The 5914-nt window shown below is 43.3% G+C and overlaps 1 long non-coding RNA gene across 1 annotated transcript; it reads left to right on the forward strand.

Annotated features, from left to right (window-relative positions):
* The first annotated feature begins 1124 nt into the window (after positions 1-1124).
* Positions 1125-3543, forward strand: LOC141092501 (uncharacterized). The gene is made up of 3 exons (XR_012232815.1): positions 1125-1738; positions 1826-1976; positions 2916-3543. It is a non-coding gene; the product is annotated as an uncharacterized lncRNA (long non-coding RNA).
* Positions 3544-5914: the final 2371 nt, after the last annotated feature.

Below are 5914 nucleotides of genomic sequence, written 5' to 3' on the forward strand. Positions count from 1 at the left end.
TTTGCAGTTGTCTGCTTAGTCTTTCTGGCCCTAAAATATGGGGGACCCCTACGTCATTTTTTTGGGGGGGGTCCCCCTTTTTTTTAGAGCCAGAAAGGCAACGCAGACAGCTGTGGGCTGATCTTCAAAGCCTGGGAAAGGGGACATGGATATTAACCCCTTCCCAGGTTGGAAATATCAGTTTGCAGTTGTCTGCTTAGTCTTTCTGGCCCTAAAATATGGGGGACCCCTACGTCATTTTTTTTGGGGGGTCCCCCTCTTTTTTTAAAGCCTGAATGGCTACGCAGACAGCTGCGGCAAGATATTTAACACCTGGTAATCAGCCTGCAGCTGTCTGCATAGGCTTTGTGGGCCAAAAAAATAGGGGGAACAGCATGTATTAAGTTTAGTTTTTGGTAATTTTTTAAAATAGCAAGATAAGCTTCCCACAAATACCCTGTTCCCTGCCTTGAGAGGCCACGATCTCGTTTGCGAGATAGCTGCATAGTCACAACTTTTGTGACGTAACAGCGATCTCACCAGCAAAATCGCTGTGTGTGAGAGCGCTCAGCGAGCGGCACCCCTGCCGGTATCGCTGATCGCTCTGGGAAATCTATGGACATTTCTTTGGTCGATGGTCTCCCACTGGCCAGCACGCATCGCTGCGTGTGACAGGCTGGAGACCAGCGATCAGGTTTAAAAAAAAAAATTAAACTCGAAAAAATAGTGTGATTCTCACCTTACGATGTCCCGCGCAGTCTTCCGGCCTCTCTCCACGCTCCGGTCACAGTGATCCTTTGCACGAATGAGCGTGAGACGTCGTTGCCGCAAGACCGTGACATTCTCGCGGTCATTCTCGCAAAGGATCACTGGTACCGTAGCGTCAAGATAGGCCGGAATACTGCGTGGGACATCGGAAGGTGAGAATAAAAAGATTTTGTATTTTAATACAATTTTTAACGGGTGGACAGCGATGCCGTCTGCTCGGCATCGCTGTGATGATCGCTGGTGAAGCTGCCTGTGTAACAGCTCACCAGCGAGCACATAGCGACTTACTAGCGATCCTGACACCTTGATATCGGTGTCGGGATCGCTGTTAAGTCGCTTAGTGTGACGGGGCCTAGGCCACAGCTGTCTGCTTTGCCTTTCTGAGCAAAAAATATAGGGGGACCCCACGTCAAAATTATTTTAGGCCTCCCAGGAATTTTACAGCCAGAAAAGAAACGCATACAACTGTGGCCAATCAGAGCCTCAAAACAGGCCATGTTTATGAACCCCAACCCAGCCTCCATTTAACATCCCATAGTTGTCTGCTATGCATTTCTGGCACCAAAATATAGGGTGGACGTTGCATCTACATACAAGTTTGCAATCATAAAGGAAACGCAGACAACTTCGGGTTGATATTAATAGCCTATGAAAAGGCAATGAGTATTATCCCCTCGCTCACATTCGAAAAATATGAAGCCGCTAACGTATGGCTACTTTTAGTAGCTATGCAATATCAGTGCTCACTACCTAAATTAGTTGTTATGGCTTATATGTAAATTTTTGTTTTTTAGATTTTTATTAGTGTAACTGATATAGTTCCTAATTCCATTTTCTATTTGTGTGTAGGTGCGTGATTACCCATCCCTTTGGGACCCGGCAGACAGGCTGTACAAAGATCGTGGCAACAGGGATCGTTGCTGGGCCAAAATTTTAAGTGATATGTACCCTGACTGGCACTCCTTTACAAAAGCCACACAGTCACAAATTGGTAACTAACTTTTTCAGGATTATTTTTGTTATCACTTGTTATTAAAGCAAAAAAGGTGGTAAAAATCTTGTTGTCTTTCTTTTGTAGACAGTGATGTCAAACAACGTTGGCGTTCGGTTCGGGACAGGTTTAATAAATTCATTGCCAGCTGTCAAAAAAGTGGCGCATCCCCAACCAGCAGAACATTTCCGTACTTCCAAGAACTTCAGTTTCTCATCACCAGCCGGACATTGCGAAGGTAAGTTTACGCCAAAAAAAAAATACCGCATTCAAGCAGTTTTCTTTATTTCAATTACTTCTCGGATATAGAAATTTTACATCTTTTTAATTTTCTGAAATGCTTAGCACACTGATGGTTCCAGTTACTCCTTGGAAATTGTCTTCCACCTGTCTTTAAGGAGTTTACACAGATGCTTAGCACTTGTTTGACTTCACTCTGCGGGCCAACCTCAACCCACACCATCTTGTTTGGGTTTAGGTCTGGTAACTGTGGAGGCCAGGTCATCTAGCGTAGCACCTTACACAGGCTGGAGGTGTGTTTCTGGTCATTGTCCTGTTGACTACACAAATTATGTCCCAACGAACAGCAAACCGGATGTAAGAGCATAACGCCTAAAGATTCCGTGGTAGCCATGCTGGTTCACAATGCCATACATTTCGAAATCCACAACAGTTTCACCAGCAAAGCACCCCCACAGCATCACACCTCCTCCTCCATGCTACACGGTGTTAAACAAGCATTGCAAGTCCATCCGTTCACCTTTGTCATTGTATACTCCCTTCGTACTGATTCTACAATTTTCATTATAATGAAAATACATAAAAGTCTTTGAATGAAAAGATGTCTAAGAACTTTTGGTCTCTATTGGACATCTTCACTATGCGTTATAAAGTGCTTGTGAAGCTCCAATAAATTCTGACATGTGCAGCAGCTTCTAACAATACTGCATGTTTCGCTGCCATTTGTTGGCGCTGATTGACAGCAAAGATAATTTGCACTGTGTATATATAGCACGCACTGATTCCAAATGAGTAAAATACAAACATGCGTTATAATCATGCAATGTAAAATGGGGCACCGCAGTTGTCATGAAATTTTTTTGTAGTTGGCCAAACAGTTTGTCCGAATAAAATATGTAATTTTTAATCCTCATGTTTTTCTTTTTTCTCTCAACAGCACTCAAGGGAACATAATTGAAAACGTCAATGAATCAGAAGATGGAGCAGGGTCTTGTGAGGCAGGTGACATCTCGGCACCATGTCGCAACACAACTTCTGATGTAGCCCCATCTTCATCAGCTGCCGAAACATCTGTTTCTGCAGCTGATGAACCATTGGGTTCCTCAGAAGCATGTGTAGCCACTGCCTTTCCGGTGTCTGGAGAGCCGAGCAAAAAAAGAACCAAAAAAAAACACATTGACACCACCTTAAAGGCATCCTCGGACACACTAGATTTAATTAAAAAAACCACAAGCGAGGATGAATTTGATTTCTTTGGCATGACAATTGCCAATAAAATTCGAAGCTTGACACCGGAGAGGCAGTCTATATTAATGACAATGGTGCAGATGTCAATCACTGCTTTACAGGACCCTGCTCCAATAGCATCATACACAAATATTTTAATGGGCGTTTTTAACCTGTTCCGACCCACACCACCCACCCAACAGCAGCGGCCAACGGAGTATAGGCCAACAAATAACACAAATTACTTTTCTGACTCAGGCAGCTCCCAGGCCAACTATCCGTATACCCCTGAGTACCACTATCTCCCCTAATAGTTACTGTCTATGGTGCACAAAATCCCCCTAAAAATTTGTGTTGTTTAAAAATGTCCGTTTTGGAGTTCTTCAAATGTAATAATATTTGGCTGTATTTCTAGTTTTTCGATGCCAACAATTTCTATATTGTTTTCTAAATAAAAAATATTGTATTTACAATTTGTTAGTTTTTTTTGGGTCAGATTAATGTAAATGCAGTGATCTCTGCCTGTCATGTGTCGAGAATCAAAGGACTATGGGCGGGAGGGTCAAAAAGGTGGTTGATGCTGCAGAAACTGTAGGATTTCCAGCCAATGTACTGTGTGTAGGCTTTGAAGAATGAAAATGAGGTGAAATAAATGAAACACACACCATCAATACAGAATCAGAATTGGTTTTATTGATTAATACAACCAAATTTTTTTTTCAAAATTTTGAAAAAGTTTATCACTACAACTTGAGTGGTCCTTTCTTTTGTGACACTCTGTTCTTCCATCTTTCACTGCTGGTCAGGCTGCCCAACACCAGCACAGGAGTATTGCCAATGCACGGCACCTTCGGGACTCATAAAATAGTCAGTAAAGGTTTCTCTCACACGCACACCAGAGTTGGATGGTCTTCCCAGACACACGTTGCGCAGCTGATTACATTGTGGCTGCTGGTACTCCAAATCTACCTCTGAGCTGTACTCCCGAGCATAGTTATGTAGTACACAGCAGGCCTTAATCACAGCATCAACGGTGTCAGTATCCAACTGGATGGCAGTATGAAAGATTCTCCACTGACTAGTCATGATCCCGAAGGTGCATTCCACATATCTGCGTGCACGACTCAGCCGATAATTAAAAATCCTCCGCCGGTCATCCAGTCCCCTTCGTGGGTATGGGCGCAGCAGGGTTGTCGTTAAGGAAAACGCCTCATCCGATACCATCACAAAGGGCACTGGATCTGTGGAACCCGGCAAAGGTCTTGGGGCTGGGAGCGTTCCGCCATCTTGAAGAATTTGCTGACCAATCTGTGATGATCGCAACACCCGAGAATCCCCAGTACTACCATAGGCACCAACGTCAATGGCAACAAATTTGTAATGTGCATCAGCCACCGCCATCAGGACCACCGAAAAATACTTCTTATAATTAAAGAAGCGTGATCCTGATCGTGGTGGCTGCTGAACCCTCACATGTTTACCATCAACTGCACCTATGCAGTTTGGGAAATTGGCCACAGACTGAAAGCCTGCTGCGACCTGCAGCCAAGTCTCCTCGGTTGGGGAAGGCATCACCATGGGCTGCAATTTCTGCCAGATCACGTTACATGTGCACCTCACAATTTGAGAGATGGTGGATTTACCAACTCTAAATTGGAGGTGTAGGGATGTATAGCTCTCTCCTGTGGCCAAAAATCTGCAAAGAAAAAGAAAAACAATATTAGAAACGTTAGCAAAACAAGTAATTAAACATGTTTAACATATTCCCATTTAAGAGACTACATGAAAAAATGTTAAAAAGATATCAATGTCCATCTATGTGTAAGTGACGTGTGAAAGAGCCTCAATCACATACAAACCAAAAAATATATACTTACCGCAAGGTGATGAGCAGCCTTTCCTCAGCAGTGATCGCCTTCCTCATTATGGTGTCCGCAAAGGTCAGATGTGGTGCCAATATATGTAACAATCGGTCGAATGCCGTGATGGACAGCCGACAAAACAAGATGAATTTGTCCGGATAGCTGAAATGATATCATGACCAACATTTTAAATTCATAATGATAATATTTGAAGAGACGGATTAAAGATATTTTGAACTTACCGCCTCAAATCTTGGTAAAGGACATAAAAATGCCCCTTCTCCTGTCGCTCAGCTACAAGCGGGTGCACCCACATCCGTCTGTTCCTCTTCCTCCTTCGTCGCTCCTGCAACTAAAATACAAATAAATGTTACGCAAAAACAAAGAGGCAATGTGCACACATAGCATATTAGCTGGCCAAACTTCAGCACAACTTAAAGAAACTCGCACCGCTGCCTATTCTGCATCTGTCCTAAAGACAGCATGTTCCCAAAAAAAAAAAAAAAAATGTCCCCCACTAGACAAAACGGCAACTGAACGGAAGATGCCGTGAGCGTGGTGAGCGGCTCAAAGGACCACATAGTCCGACGGAGGATGAGTATATCACTGGGTTTTTTTTTTTATATATATTGGTTACCAGATTAATTTATCCTGGTCTGGAACACAGTAACCACTACTCCAGACCATGGGTACCATCCGAACATAAAGCAGTAAATTAAAAGGATGGTTTCCACTCCTATGGCAGAATTCTTGCCACCATTATGAAAAAAAGTGAGATGCTGAATATTTAGCCACTACCATAGGAGTGGTTCAGAAGCAATTTTGTAAAAAACCTTAGCCACCCTGG

The sequence above is a fragment of the Dendrobates tinctorius genome, unplaced genomic scaffold, assembly GCF_039654945.1.
Source record: "Dendrobates tinctorius isolate UK_male_01 unplaced genomic scaffold, ASM3965494v1 ptg000060l, whole genome shotgun sequence".
Taxonomy (NCBI): domain Eukaryota; kingdom Metazoa; phylum Chordata; class Amphibia; order Anura; family Dendrobatidae; genus Dendrobates; species Dendrobates tinctorius.